Below are 17,577 nucleotides of genomic sequence, written 5' to 3' on the forward strand. Positions count from 1 at the left end.
CTAACTAAATGCTCTAGGATAGAAATGTACTTCCCTTCAGCCTTTCAGCTAACCCTCTCGCCCCAATACATGCCATAATGTACCAAGCAAGTTTTCCTTGATTCGTTGCTGATTGTATATTCTGCAAGGAACTCAATTAGCTCTAGTATTTTCCCAATATTATTTGCTATGAAAATATCAGCAGTGTTCCAAAAGTAAATTAAAATATTTCTCCTCCAAATATAAAATATATATGGTATGACTATTTCTGTGGCAATTCAATTTTCTATAATAATTCCACTGCTTACAATTACTTGGCTTCTAAAGTTAATAATTTTGGTATAACAAAATTTTTAGAGGAAAATAAATAATCACCATTTTAAAACATAGGCGTCAATATGGCATGTTTTGTAAGGCAAAGAGCTATTCTTTTGACTGGAGTAAACAAAATACTTCAATCAAAACGTTTTAGGTACCAAATAATGATCAATATGTAAATGACATGTTCATACCTGACAACCAAAGAAAAATGTTACTCCCTAGATTTTCTTTAAATTCATCATTAAAGAGTTCACTGGATTCTGGAAATGCTTCCTGGAATGTTGCATAGATAGCTTTGTGCCAAACAATCAGGATTACACCTTCTAAAAATAGAGTCATTTTAGAATAAATTTATATTTTACATATCTCAACTATCAAAGGAATTATAATTTTGTGAAATATACATGTCTCCTTTTTCCTATTGCTTTCTTTTGTTCATTTATTACTTCTTTGTAACTCTATTTGAGGGTCATGAACAAAGAAGAGTTGAAAATAAAGTCAGTTAATTTAGCTATTTGCTAGCATTTTGGAAAATTTAATTTGAATAAAAGATGAATGAAATTAACAATTAAGAAAATGTTTGATGAAAATTTAATTATATTTCATTTAACCTTGGTATTATTATATTCTTCTAGAAAGTGACATATCTAGGTCATTATAATAAAAGCATATATATTTTAATTGAAACATAACTGACATAAAACATTGTGTAAGCTTTAGGTGTATCAGCAAATGTTGATTTGATACATTTATATATTGCAATATGATTACCACCTTCATGCTAGCTAACACCTCTATCATGTCACACAATTACCATTTTTTGTGATAAAATAAATATACTTTTAAGTAATTGAAACCTGTTTAGGTGAATTAATATATGGTAATTACTATCATATTGTTCATATATTAAAACTATGGTCAGATATCAACAAATATATGATACTACCAGTATTCTATTACACTTAAAATCCCTAAACTACTAAATTCTTCTCAAGGAGTGACTAAACATAGAAAGATAGCACATATTTATATTAAAATTTTTTAAAATTTGTATTTACCATTTTGGTACTCTGCCTTTAGATAAGTATTTAAAATCACACATTTAGCCTTCACTAATGCAAAATTTTATAATTGGAGGATCCCCTAGAGGTCACTGTCCTAATCCTTGGAACCTGTAAATGTTATAAGGATCTTGAGATGGTGAGATTATCTTGAATTACCCAATGGGCCTTAATTGTAATTGTAAGTATCCTTATAAAAGGGAGGCTGTGGAAAATTTTACTAGAGAAGAAGAGAAGGGAATATAATCGCAGAACAGAGACCAAAGTGAGGTGACCAGAGGCTAAGGAATGCTGACTGCCACTAGATGCTGGAAGATGCAAGGACTGGATTCTCCCTTGGAGTCACTCAAAGAAACTAGCCTGTTGACACCTTAATTTTGGCCCTATAAGACTTGTTTTGGACTTCTGGCCTCTATAACTGTAAGACAGTGAATTTCTGATGTTTCAAGCCACTAAATTTGTTACAGCAGCTATAGGAAACTCATGTAGTCCCCTAATACAATAATGCTCAAATTTGTTGGCAAGTGATAGTATTGTTTGAAGAACTCCATTTTTTATTTTGGTGGGGATTGGAAGGGGCATAGAAGAATGCTCTAATATATTGATATATATTTACATTTATTGAATGAACCGTGAACATTTTTAATACCAGAAATAATCACATATTACATTTGTGAACACAAAATCATACTGATGATTAAAATTAAAATGTTGAACAAGATGAATAAGGGGAAGTTATGAAAGCTTTCTGTTACTATTTCTCCATGAGATTAAAGGAAAAAGAGATCAAGTGTGAAACTGTGTTGGAAAAATATCTGAAGGATTTTCATTGTATGACATTGGAAGAAAGTACTACTAAAAGCCATACTAAATATGTTTAAATTCAATTAATTTGTACTGAACAGTGGAACCTGATGATAACTTATTGATTCTTAAGTATTAAAAAATTTCTTTTCCTTAGGTAAGATAAATCAGATGGGCCAATTGTAACAAAACCCCCATTACTTGAATGAACTATAAATAATGGAAATTAGTCAATAACAGATGAGGCCTCACTTATTAAACAGCTATGGAGAGGATGGACCTGTAGGGAGGTGGCCTGGTCCTCAAGGATAAAACAGAGAGAGCATTAAAAGAAGTTTGAACACATGTCAAGGGTCTAATTACTAAGGTGCACATCTTGCTTGTTCTCAAATAAAGCTTTGAATATTGGTTAAACAGCTTCTAATTTCTCCTTGGAAAAAAGCCAATGAAAATAAGGGCCTAGAAAAAAATGAAATCACAATTTGAAATAGATTGGCAATAAGACATATACCTGAAGGAAGAAAATTTGGACCACAAATGTTGGACTATAAATTGGAGAACAGGAGTGCAATGGTGCTCCTACTTCCTTTTTTGTCCAAATTAAATAGGCCCCTTATCTTTCTCTCAAGAGCCCTGAGTTAAAACATGCTTGGTTTCATCAAGCCATGTTGGTAGGCTAGGCACACTCACCACAGAAGGATAAACTATGTGAAAGATGACAGACAGGAGAAATGGCTCTTTTTGTCATCTCAAGACAATTTACCATAAGTTCTAACTATTAGCTAACTTTTTCCTACAAATAAGAAAAAAAATTTTACTTTTACAGACAAAATCCTAGTTTGTTTTTTAGAATACCATTTTTCTATAAAACAATAATTTATGAATCATGGATCTAATCAACCTCTTCATCTGACAGATAACCAACTCAAGGACATAAATTATTTTAATCAGCCCTATTCATTAATTAGTACAACAACAGAAAAGTAAAACAAAGTTCATAAATGTATACATTGTTGTTTACTATAACAGGTACTTAGCCTTTAGGCATAATATGTTTGTCAAGTCCTGTTAAATAGATCAACAGGTACATATAAAGGGAAAAATGATAAATAATGTTGTAGAGAAAGAGAAAAAAGTAAGAATATACATAGAATAAATCAATAGTTTTCAAATTATTAATATGCAAACAAAATACTTATACCATACTAAAGAGATTCTGTAAAACTTATAGGCAAGGAATACAATATTCTGGGGGTTGGGTGGGGCATAACTTTTTAAATATTGTCATTGCTTATTCCAGGCAATTTGCTTTCAGAGTAACAAAATACGTTCTCATATGTTTAAATAAAATTTTTCTAATTCATTTGTTCTAAAAATAATTATCATAACCAGTTAATTTCTATGTTTACCTGGAAGAATGCATCTTTACTACTGAGAGGTATGCTCATGAAAAGTGTCACATAACTTTCTGAAATTCTGTCAAACAAGAAATCTTGATTTTTCTCTGTCAGGCTTAAAAATAAAACATGTATGGAATTAAAACCATTAGTATTACAATTTAAGGTCAGGATTTGTATCATAATGTCAGTAATTTTGTCTATTTTAAAGGGCAAATAGTTGTTATGGTGGAATGAACATGGGCTTTGGCATCAAACAGACATTATTTGAATGTTGGCTCTGTTATTCATTAGCTGCATTACACTGGATAAGTTAATTAAGTCCTAGTTTCCTTATCAGCCAAATGTACATAACACATATACACCTTAAAAAAGAAAGATAAAATAAGGACAGTATTCTGTTTTGTTTAACTTTGTATTTCCATTCTTCAGCACAGTGTCTGACACATAAAAAGCACACAAATGCTTGATGAATTAATGAAGGTTCTTGCACAGAAGTTGGTATGCAGAAAGTAGTCAATGATTTTGCTACCTTCTATGATTCCATAGCAATTTCAATTCTTTCATTATCAGTAACTCAGCATGAAATTAAAGCAACTACTAGGATGAGACATCCATAGCCAGAACTAGTAAAACAGTGACATGATAGCTAAACTGAAAACAAAATACGTTGTAAGAAAAGAGAATTATCTAAGTAATAATAATGTCAATATTATGGCAAAGTCCTAATGTAGCACCCTGAATACTTGCTCTATTGAGCAATGAAGAAATGAATTAGAGTAAAAAACCATGAATTAGGCAATAAAGATGTACAAATTTATTTGTGATGTCAACTGCAGAAGCACAAGCTCACATTAATAAATTTTGGTAATAAACAAAAAATTATCAAGTTTAGTCATAGTTTTCTAAGAAATTAGAAAGCCAAATGAACTGGGATTTATAAATGAATAGGATCTTAGACATAAAATGGATGTTAGATATTATCTAGATTAGGTCCCTCTGTTTTAGTGATTATTCTGATACTCAGAATGATTAACAGAATTGTTTAAATTATAAAGTTAAGTAATTGAGAGCCAAACTAGAATCTAGGTCTCCTAACTCCCGATACAACTCTTATACTTGTGTGATAAGTTTATGGAAGGAGATAATAGCAAAAATAATAATCATAAGCTAATAGTTAACAATTCTTGATAACTCATGTAACAGGCAGTGGTTCTAAGATACTGGATTGCATGATATTCTATATATATATGAATCATAATGAGATAATTATAAATTATAAAATACACTTATAAAATTATATAATATAGAAAATATATTTATAAAATCAAATGAGATTCTCTCTCTCTATATACACATATATAATTACTTAGTCAAGAAAGTTAGCATGTTTCAAATACATAATCTACACTAAACATATATAAAGAAAATGAACTTACCCAAAGAGAAAGTTCCTGAATAGATCTTTGATTAGTATGATTTAACCTAGTGTCCACACTATATATGTCTTCACAGGAGATTGAGCAGCAAAATGGTATGGTCATTTTTTGTAAATGTTTTAGTATGCCTGAAAAGAAAATGTATCCTGCAGCTGTTGGGTATTCAGGTTTCTAATGTATCCATTAGATGAAGCTATTTAACAAATGTTAACTCATATTTGCATTCCAGTAATAAATCCCATTGGTCAGAGTGCATAATCCTTTTAATATGCTGCTGAATTCAGTTTGCTAGTATTTTGTTGAGGACTTTTGCATCAATATTCATCAAAGAGGATATTGGTCTGCAGATATTTTTTGTTTCTTCTAGTATCTTTGGCTTTGGTATCATAAAATAAGTTAGAAATTATTCCCTCTTCAATTTTTTGGAAGAGTTTCAGAAGGACTGGTATTAATTCTTCTTTAAATGTTGGTAGAATTCATTAGTAAAGTCACCTGGTACAGGAGTTCCTTTGTTGGGAAGTGTCTGTTTATCCAATTTCCTTATTAGTTACAGGTCTATTTAAATTTTCTATTCATGGTTCAGTCTTAGATTATATGTTTCTAGGAATTTTTCTATTTCATATAGGTTATCCAATTTGTTGACATACATTTGTTTATAGTTCTTTTAAAATTCTTTTCATTTTTTTGCTGAAAGTAATGTCCCACTTTTATTCTGATTTTAATAATTAAGTCCTCTCTCCTTTTTTCTTAATCTATCTAGCTAGATGTTTGTCAATTTTGTTGATCTTCTCAAAGATCAACTTGGGTTCTGTTGATTTTCTCTATTTTTTAATATATATTTTCTATTTTTATTTATCTCTATTCTAACTTTTATTATTTCCTTCCTTCTTCTAGGCCAAGGTTCCATTTGTTCTCCTTTTTCCTAGTTCCTTAATGAATGAAGTTAGGTTGTTGATTTGAGATACTATTTACAGCTAGTTTCTCTCTTAGTACTGCTTTTGTTACATCCCATAAGTTTTGGTATGTTGTGTTTTTGTTTTCATTTGTCTCAAGGTATTTTATAATTTCCCTTGCAATTACTTCTTTGACCTATTGATGTTTAGGAACTCTTATACATTAATAATGGGACAATTTTGGCATTATCTTGTTAAGCTGAACATTTTCCTAACCACTAAGCAATTCATACCTCCTTTATGTGTTTTGTAATTTCTGTTTGAGAGCTGGGAATCTCCATAGGATAGTAAAAACTAAGATATTTAGTATTTATGTTTTGGAATCTTCTTTTCTTAGCTTTTAGGGATTGAGTCAATTAACTCAAGTGTTAAACTGCATTTGGGTTTTGTTTTTGCTATGGTTACTCTCAGTGAAACATAGGCCTCAAATTCCTCCTGCATTACCTTGTGTTTAGGATTCCCAAGAACCAGTGTTTGACTTCATTAATTTTCTCCAATTCCCTCTTTGTTTTTCAGTTTTTCCTTTTATTGGTTTCCTCTCTGATATTATTTCCTTTCTCTTGCTTACTTTGAGTTTTAGTTCCTCCTCTTTTCTCAGTGTTTTATGGTAGAAGCTGAGGTCATGGTTTTTAAAAGCTTTCCTTACTTCTAACATAGGCATTGTAACATTCTGAATTTCTAAATACTGCTTGAGACACATCCCACAGTTTAATGCGTATTTTAATTTTAATTAAGTTCAAAATACTTTCCAAATTTCCTATTGATTTCTGGCTTGACCCATCATTACTGAGAAGTGTATTGTTTAGTTTCCAAATATTTCAGTATTTTCTGGATAGCTTTCTGTTATTCACTTATAATTTCATTTTGGTCTGAAAACATACTTTGTATGACTTGAATTCTTTTAAATTTATTAGTATGGTTTTCCTAGTCCAGAATGTAGTTGGTAAATGTTTAATGTGTACTTGAGAAAAACATGTATTCTACTATTGTTCAGAGGAATGTTTAATAAATGTCAGATCAATCAAGTCGGTTGACAGTGTTGCTCAAGTCTTCTATCTCATGTCATATCATTACTGATTTTCTGTATATTATACCAATTATTGAGAATGAACTATTGATATATCTGATGATCTTATGGGTTTTTCTATTTCTCCTGGAAGTTTTAAAAGTTTTTTATTAAATGTGTTTCAAGCATTTTCATTAGGCACATATTTAGGATTGTTATGTCATATTGATGAATTGACCATTTAATCATTACATAATTACTCTTTTACCCTGTAAATTACTCAAATATTCTTAAACCATGCTTTGATTTGAAATCTACTCTGTATAATAATTCCAAAAAATTATCATTTTTGTAGGTTATATGGCTTTTCTTTGTTATTGTATAGGTGAGAATGATGCACTTTCCAGCTTTCTGAATCTTTTTGGGAGCCAAAGTCCCAAGGGCAATTTTTAAAAACATTAAGGGTATTGCAGTATCATTACAATGAAATTCTTCTAGTCAAACACTCTCAGGCAAACTTCTGTCAGGACACTATTGATGCAGTAGCAATTTTTGAAACATTATGTTCTCTCTATCAATATAATAATGATGATGATGGTGATGGTGATGATGAAAGATGTATCCCTTGAACAATTACTGTATACCTAGCTCCATGTAAACAGCTATACATTTAATTTTTTTCCACTTAACTCCCCCAATAAATATGTAACATAGGTCATTTTTTAAATTTTATGAAAGACTTAGATGAATAACCATCCAAGGTCACATGATTTACTAAGTGGTTAAACTTTTTTTAAAAGCAAAATCTCTTATTATATCTCTTATAACACTGAATCTGCTACTACATTTATATAGTATTTCACAGTTTACTAGGTGCCACTTTTAGTATACACAATTGTAGGTAAAAAGGTATATGTTATTTCCTACATGTGTGTGTTTGTTTTGTTTTTTAGAATAGAGAGAAGTGAATTTCAGAGAGACTTTTTGACTAGTCTAAAGTCTCACACTAAGTACTGGGAAAACCAGTTTTAAAATTTTAGTTTTCTGGATTCAAGTCCACTATTTTTTCTACTAGATCAAGTTAGCACTGTATCAGAGGCAAAAAATAAAGGAAACTTGCTTTTCTTGTTAATCATATAACAATTACTGAAATAAGTTTTAGAGTCAGCGTGCTGAGGCATGCATTATAGGTTTTTTTCATATTATACATTTTGTTGTATTATACTATTGGTACTTAAATTGTACAAGTATCTTAGGGTTTTATTATATTCCTGTTATAAAATCAGTACTACTTATTTTTCATACAATAGAATTTATGTGTTTTATATTCATTTGAAATACCTAATAAAACTGAAATAGCCAAGGAATGGATTTATTTCCACACAATACTAGTAAAGCATGTGGGTGACCCACATGCTATTTATCTAGTTCACTGGCTTCTACATGTATCTGTGTATGTGTATACATAGATTTTTTAAAAATGAACCCTCTTAGAAACAAAATCATTGGTGAAATGAAATGAATGAAACAGATGAAATAGGAGCTATTTTGGTTAAATCATAGAAAGGTTGCTTCAATTTGGTCTGGGTCCCAAATTGCTCCCCATCCCCCAGTTCCCTAGAACACTGGTAGAGCAGTGACCCAGCTAAATCATACAATGCTTCGTAAAACACATCAAAAATCATAAGTAGCACTACTTACTAAATTATAATTTTTAGAATTATCACTAAATTATTTTATTTTAACTTTAGAAAGCCAGCAATTTCTGGAGAATATTTGGCTTTAAGATAATTTTTAAGATTTCGAATTCCTTGTTATTCCAGGGATAATCCTCTAAATGTAGTGAGTCACTAATATTTTTGTGTTAAATCTGTGTTTGTTCAAAATAATAAAATACTATCATGGCCTAACAGTTACTGGTAACATTGCTATATTATGTTTCTTTAAAAACTTGTTATATATAAACTTGACAGATTTAAGTGGGAAAGTAGTGTTTCTCTCTGTTATCATGAGAAACTATAAATTTGGGATCCACATCTACAGAAAGAAATTCAAGGTAATGAAACTTCCCTGATTTCACATATTTCCCTAGGTAATTACCTTTATATAATTGATATACCACTTCCAGTGCCTCATCAAGCTCCTAACAATATCAGAAATATAAGACAGACATTCTGACCTAGAATTATATTTATTTTTCTAACATAAAGCATTAACTAAATGGTTTGTAAGTAAAATTAATAATATGCATTCCATCATGATATGAGATTTCTTTGGGAATCCACAAGCAATTTTATGTGGGTTATCTGAGCAGGGGAAAGCTGGAGGGCTAAGTATATTTTCAGCTTTCTTCATGGGGTGGCATACCTTCTTAATGCTTAGACTGTGACCCCCTGAACTGCTCTGTTATCTAGAAGCCACAAGCAGTCATTGGTGTTCACCACTTTTTCTATGCTCACGTATTCTCTAACATAAGACTCATGTGCTGCTTATTTTCATTCTTTTAGTTTCTCAAATACCCATGTCATTTCCTTTTTAATTATTATCAGAATTATTACCATTCTGAAATGAGTAAAGACTCTCCATCCATTCTGTAGACTGTTTTCTAAATGAAATCTCTTTCAATGTCATTGACTCACAGAGGATTTTCCATTTAGTGTTTATCAGCACATTATAGTACTGAGTTAAGATACACCTTTACTATTCTCTACAGTGTTTGAGTTCATGAATTTTTTTCTGATTAATGAAGACCCAGGCTCTTTGAAATCCATATTAAAATCTTAACCTCTCTGAAAGAACTCTAAAATTCAAACACTTATTTCTAAATGTGTGGAATACTAAAAATCCAAGCTCTCTGAAAGAATTCAGAAAACATTTTTCATTCTAGTGCTACATCTACTGAAAAATAAATTATGTTGCATATCAATTTAAAAAAAGTTAAAAAATTACTGTACCTTAAATTTATGGAGAAACCACCACCAAAAGGAATCATGCAAAAGAGCAATAGAGGCTTCTGAGAGAAAATGAGTCTTCCAGATTTTAAAAACTTTTTCCTATGGAAAAATAAAGTCACATGGAGATCAAATGAAAATATATTATAAAACATGTTAATGTGAATAGGCTTTATAAAGAGTACGTATTCAACAAACTAGCACTGTTTAATAGAAATTCAGTGTAAGCCATATATATAATATTAAATTTAAGATTCACTTTAAAAAAGTAAAAAGTGAAAGGTAAAATTAACTTCAATGACATATTTTATTTAACCAAATATATTTAAAACATGTCAACATATGATTATAAAAATTATTAATGAAATATTTTACATTCTTTTTTGGTACTAGATCTTTGAAATGTGGTGTGTATTTTATACTAACAATCTATCTCAATTTGAACAATAAATTTCCATCATAAATACTAGATCAGTATTTAGACTTCATAAAATACATGGTTATAATTTTGTTCCACTGTAATCAAAAGTTTTTCAATAACTGAATCAAATACTCATTTTTAAATTTATTTATAAATTAATTAAAAGAGATCAAATAAAATAAATCAGCTCAGTAACCCTAACCACATTTCATATACTCAATAATCACATTTGGCTAGTAGCTACTGAAATGACAGTGTAGGCTAGACTATGAATAACAAAAATCCAATGTACATGCTATAATTTCCTTTTATATTTAAGACAGGTATCAAAAATTATGGAATTCTATCCAATGAGCCCCATCATAAGTTTAGACCCTATCTAAACACAGAATTCTCTTTAAATAATTGATTAAAATTGGCACATACAGTTAAATCTATTTACCATAACTACTAGAGACTGTAAATCTTGGTTTAAATAGGCACATTCAATAGATCATTTTATCTTATTCACTAGAAGTTTTTAAATGCCAGACTAGGATTTCTTTGTAATGAAATCCATAGGGGTGAATTCCTGTTTCTCAAGTAAAAGCCTACAAAAGACATCACACTAACTTTTATACCAAGATTATTTATAATGTATTCTGTGGTGGCACTTCTGTTTGATAGGCCACTAAGTATGACATGGAGAATATTGATAACAGCTTCAACTTAGATTTAGTACTTCTTAATTACAAATACTATATATAAAGTACATAAACATAAAGAAAAAGTCAGACAATTGAAATATAGGTAAGAAAATTAGATTAAACTGGATACTTTGGTTTAAATTATTTTCAAAGTTTAAACAAAAATGCTTTTTAGTGTAATCTAGCTGCATGATTGTGTCTATTCTGCGTTTTGATTATGCTTAGTATCGTTAACTTCGTTTTTCAGGAAAACTCTATACACTTTAAAGTACACCAATATTTAGTCGAAACAACCAAGAAATGGAAATTGGCCCCCAAAATCCCATACCCAGTTTAGAAAGTTAAATAGTTCTCTCCTCCCCACTCCCACCACCTTGTGAAACTTTTTTGATTCTATTAAATGTAAACATACTTTAAAGCCCATAGATTATCTGACTTGAACCTTTTTCTCCTACTATTGACTCTAAGTTGGAGAAAATTGCTTCTAATGTTCTCTTGAATTTCTATTTGTGTATATCAGTATGCTTGTGGCTCAGCTTTCTCCTTTAAAGTCCATCATTCAGGCCCTTTTCACTCAATTCAATTCAATGCAATTTATTCCTGAGCATTATCTGTAACCAAGATTCTGTTCTGGTGGTATAGGGAATAACGTACACTTTCTCATTTCAAGGAACTTAATCTATGACTGTACATGCAGGAATGAATTGTAATGGAGTTAGGTGAATTAAATCAATTATATGGAATCCCACACCATCAGGCATGTAACAATAGCCCTTTAACCTTCTCTTTACAATTTCAGAGCATAAGCTGGTATGTTATTGTAAGCATTTCTACGAAATAACCTTCCCTGATATTTTAATTTTCCTACACCTATTTCCTCTTCATTTTAATTTCATCATCTGTTTATTTTAATACCATTGCATTGAATATGTTCTAGAGAGCCGATTTCAGTTCTTTTTTGAAATCAGGTATGGCTATTAACAAATGAAACACTGGGTATGTATGCCCAGAAATACCATTGGTACATAAATTAAAAATACCCTAAACCAGCTGCTTATCATATTCTACCTACCACCTGAGCATATATACTTCCACTCCTCACTTTCTTGTTACTTTCAATAATGCCAGCATCCTCCAAATTACCCCATTAAAAATTCCTCACAGCTGTACTTCTATGCCTTGTTTATGTGATTGCCTTGTGACCTGTGTTGGGTGTACATGCATCCATGATTAAAATACCCCATCTTAGAAACACAAAATATTAGAAAAGCATTAGAGACTATCTCGGCCAAAAGCCCTTAAATTATTTTAATAATAATTTGTATTAGTTTGTTTTTATAGCAATAACATTTCCCTGAGTAAATTTTGGAAAATATAGTCAGAGAAAGGAATAAGTATGCTCATAACCCAGAAATAGCTGCAATTAGTTTTCCTTCAGAAAAATGTTATCAGGTGCTTGTATTGAGGGGTCAGACTAAACCTTCTCTATCACCAAAATCCCAAAAAATACAAAAAAGAATTGAAAAACATTTGCATTAGCATGGAAAATAAAAGAGAGTGTCATTACTGAATCACTCTGGGTAGAGGTGCTGATTGAGGTGCTCTGTGGTTCCTTAACTGATAGGCAAACATAAGATCCAAATTAGGTCAACCAGATTCTACTGCTTAGAACACTGCATCTTGAAGAGAGGGAAAAATGGGCAGAAAATAATGGCTGAAACTGTCTGAAAGGAATCTGCCTGAGGTGGAAGTGACATTGTTCAAGCTTCCAGGAAATATAAACCTTGTTTGGTGACCACCTAATATTTAAGTGGGTGGGAAATCAATACCAGTAACTGCCCAACATTTATCCTACTCCTGGAATTCATGGCCAAGAATCTAGTTACCTTCCTATGTCTGTAGGTTTTCATCAATTGGCAACCCTGTAAGGATATTATGCAAAATCTGGCAGGTACTTGGAGGCTTAAAAAGGTGGGGATAGGGGATGCACAGACTAAAATTCTGAACTGACAGAGCAGGAAGAGGGAAGGAGAAATACCTGTTACAGTCACGTGCCAAGCCCATGCACACTAGCAACCTCAGACTTGGGAGGCAGTGCCACAGAGTCTAATACATTCTCTTCTGGTAACCAGGATGCTAAACATCACTGTTTTTTTCCTGCCAGAGTTAATGCCCAAAGTATTAACTCCTGCCTACGACCTAATCTGTCATAGCTTTAAATAAAGGTTTGATTCATTAAATAATATTCACAAAATTTATCATACAATAAAAATAATGTTTACATACATCAAAGTTATGGGATTTTAAAATAAAAAGATAAATTCATTCAGCATCCAAATGTTTGGGTAGTTGAGTAAACTTGTTTGTTTTGAATCCTGAGAAGCTGAAATCCTAGAAAGAAGTAAATATTACAGAACAATAATTATTTCACTCTTTCAATATAGTTGTCTCATATGACTACAGAAGACAGATAAATATTACCTACCATTCGTTAACTATTTTACTTTACTTTTTACTAAAATATGTAAAAAATAACACAAATACACCTAATACAAATTTTCATATTTTCTGATTCTGTAAAATTAAGAGCCCTGACATATTCATATGCCAAATCCAAAAGCAAAACAAAATCATATTTCAGAACTAATTTTAACATAACTCTAATGATTAAGAATGTTAGACTACAATGAATAAATAACTTAGGCAGGAAGAGAAAGCTTCCATTTTCCAACCTCTTGAGGCCCCTATTTATATTTAGAGCTACATCTATATCATTGTAAAGATTTAGCTCTACATACTTTTGATACATAATCTCATAAAACAAAAAATTTTAAATACCTCTATATTCTTCATCTCTATTTCATCTGAAAGCTGGAAAATAATTAAAATAAAATCTTTAAAATTCTAACTTGAAGAATTTTTATACTGTATAAATTTGTTCAGTTAATTTGATTGTGTGTGTGTGTGTGTGTGTGTGTGTGTGTGTGTGTGTGTGTCTGTATCTGAGGCCAAGAATGCTGTTCGTGTGGTAGATGCTGGAAATACAAGGATGATACTTGCCCTCCAGCTAGTCATAGTTCAAGAGGGGAATCAGATACATACACAAACAAAAACATTTGCCCCCTAACAGCATGCTTTAGAAACAAGGGCAACAGGCCCTTGCTTGAAGGGGAATCTGGGTAGCACATCTCCATATCTACCATACTACTTTATACAGAGAACAAGGAGCTTTCTGTATGCATTAGTTTTTGACCATTTAGCCCTTTTAATATATAGTTTATTAATTTTCATACCTCGTTTCTTCCAGGAACAGTTGAGCTTACAGGCAAATTTTATACACACACACATTGCACAGTATATTACAGAAGAGATGACACAGAAAACAAATTCAAAAGGATGGTAATGGATGGTTATCAGAAAGAGAATCACATTATAGACATTTAAAAAAGTGTGCAATGGAATAAAAAAGAAAAGCTATTTAGGGAAAGTGAGATGAGCTATGATAAGAAAGAAGGCTGTGTGCTTGAGAGCTATGGAAATAATCATCAATTAAGATGCGGTCAGATTTAGAAAGATATTAATGATAATCTCAAAGTTCTGGCTTTTTTATGAATGCAGCAAAGAAACACTGGAAGTTCTCAAGGAGCAGAGTAATAGTAACACAAAACTAGTTCTTGATCATACAATTTGGAAAAGTCACTACAAACATATAAATAATACATGTTACAATCTTGATTAAAAATCTGATAAAACATATTTAACAAGACCCATCTACACGATGCCTACAAGAGACTCACTTCAAACCCAAAGACATACACAGATGGAAGGTAAAGGGATGGAAAAAAATATTTCATGCAACAAATAGGGAGAAAAAAGCAGGAGTTGCAGTACTTGTATCAGACAAAATAGACTTCAAAACAAAGAAAGTAAGAAGAGACAAAGACATTACATAATGATAAAAGGATCAGTGCAACAAGGGAATATAACTATTATAAATATCTATGCACCCAACACACATGTGAAACAAATATTAACAGAATTAAAGGGGGAAATAGAATGCAATGCATTCACTTTAGGAGACTTCAACACACCACTCACTCCAAAGGACAGATCAACCAGACAGAAAATAAGAGACAGACACACTGAAAAATGTATTAGAACAGATGGACCTAATGGACATCTACAGAACATCCCATCCAAAAGCAACAGGATACACATTATTCTCAAGTGCACATGGAACATTTTCAAGAATAGATCATATACTAGGCCAGAAAAAGAACCTCAGTAGATTCAAAAAGACTGAAATTGTACCAACCAGCTTCTCAGATTACAAAGGTATGAAACTAGAAATAAATTACACAAAGAAAATGAAAAAGCCCACAAACACATGGAAGCTTAATAATATGCTCAAATAACCAATGGATCAATGACAAAATAAAACCAAAGATCAAGCAGTATAAGGAGGGAAATGACAACAATAATTCAATGCCACAAAATCTGTGGCACACAGCGAAGGCCGTGCTAACAGGGAAATATATTGCAATACAGGTTTACCTCAGGAAAGAAGAACAATCCCAAATGAACAGTCTAAACTCACAATAAATGAAACTAGAAAAGGAAAAACAAATGAGGCTCAAAGTCAGTAGAAGGAGGGTCATAATAAAGATTAAAGCAGAAATAAATAAAATTGAGAAGAATAAAATAGAAAGAATCAATGAAAGCAGGAGCTGGTTCTTTGAGAAAATAAACAAAATAGATAAACCCCCAGACTTATCAAGAAGAAAAGAGAATCTACACACATAAACAGAATCAGAAATGAGAAAGGAAAAATCATTATGGACACCACAGAAATACAAAGAATTATGAGAGAATACTATGAAAAATTGTATGCTAACAAACTGGATAACCTAGAAGAAAAGGACAACTTTCTAGAAAAACACAACCTTCCAATACTGACCAAGGAAGAAACAGAAAATCTAAACAGACCAATTACCAGCAAATAAATTGAATTGGTAATAAAAAAACTACCTAAGAACAAAACACCTGGACCAGATGGTTTCACTGCTGAATTTTATCAAACATTTAGTGAAGACCTAATCCCCATCCTCCTTAAAGTTTTCCAAAAAGTAGAAGAGGAGGGAATAATCCCAAACTCATTCTACGAGGCCAACATCACTCTAATACCAAAACCAGGCAAAGACACCACAAAAAAAGAAAATTACAACCAATATCCATGATGAACATAGATTTAAAATTACTCAACAAAATACTAGCAAACCGAATTCAAAAATATATCAAAAAGATCACCCATCATGATCAAGTGGGGTTCATCCCAGGGATGCAAGGATGGGACAACATTAGAAAATCCATCAACATCATCCACTACATCAACAAAAAGAAGGACAAAAACCACTTGATCATCTCTATAGATGCTGAACAAGCATTCAAGACAATTCAACATCCATTCATGATAAAAACTCTCAACAATATGGGTATAGAGGGCAAGTACCTCAATATAATAAAGGCCATATATGACAAACCCACAGCCACCATTATACTTAACAGTGAGAAGCTGGAAGCTTTTCCTTTAAGATTGGGAACAAGGATGCCCACTCTCCCCAGTTTTATTCGACATAGTTAGGGAGGTCCTAGCCACAGTAATCAGACAACACCAAGAAATAAAAGGCATCCAGATTGTCAAGGAAGAAGTCAAATTGTCACTATTTGCAGATTATATGATATTATACATAAAAAACACTAAAGAATCCACTCTAAAACTACCAGATCTAATATTTGAATTCAGCAAAGTTGTGGGATACAAAATTAATACACAGAAATCTGTTGCATTCCTATACACTAACGATGAACTAACAGAAAGTGAAATTAGGAAAATAATTCCATTCACAATTGGATCAAAAAGAATAAAATACCTAGGAATAAACCTAAACAAGGAAGTGAAAGATTTATACTCTGAAAACTACAAGACCCTCATGAGAGAAATTAAAGAAGATACCAATAAATAGAAACATATACCATGCTCATGGATAGGAAGAATTAATATTGTCAAAATGGCCATCCTGCCTAAAGCAATCTACAGATTCAATGCAATCCCTATCAAAATACCAACAGCATTCTTAAATGAACTAGAGCAAATCATTGTAAAATTCATATGGAACCACAAAAGACCCCAAATACCCAAAGCAATCCTGAGAAGGAAGAGTAAAGTGGGGGGAATTATGCTCCCTGACTTCAAGCTCTACTACAAAGCCACAGTCATCAAGACAGTTTGGTACTGGCACAAGAACAGACCCATAGACCAATGTAACAGACTAGAGAGCCCAGATATAAACCCAAGCATATATGGTCATTTAATATACAATAAAGGAGTCATGGATATACAATGGGGAAATGAAAGCCTCTTCAACAGCTAGTGTTGGCAAAACTGTACAGCTACATGTAAGAGAATGAAACTGGATTATTGTCTAGCCCCACACACAAAAGTAAACTCAAAATGGATCAAAGATCTGAATATAAGTCATGAAACCATAAAACTCTTAGA

General features: G+C 31.7%; 1 long non-coding RNA gene across 1 annotated transcript in view; it reads right to left on the bottom strand.

Moving 5' to 3' along the window:
• The window catches only part of LOC140843144 (uncharacterized), a 176,768-nt gene that overhangs the window by 148,478 nt on the left and 10,713 nt on the right, over positions 1-17,577 (bottom strand). The window contains exons 2-5 of the long non-coding RNA XR_012120690.1: positions 13,857-13,889; positions 13,305-13,409; positions 9,915-10,013; positions 5,002-5,129 (exon numbers count right to left, since the gene is read on the bottom strand). This is a non-coding gene — a long non-coding RNA (uncharacterized lncRNA). The remainder of the gene's footprint in view (positions 1-5,001; positions 5,130-9,914; positions 10,014-13,304; positions 13,410-13,856; positions 13,890-17,577) is intronic.

This window comes from Manis javanica, chromosome 8 (genome assembly GCF_040802235.1).
Source record: "Manis javanica isolate MJ-LG chromosome 8, MJ_LKY, whole genome shotgun sequence".
Lineage (NCBI taxonomy): Eukaryota > Metazoa > Chordata > Mammalia > Pholidota > Manidae > Manis > Manis javanica.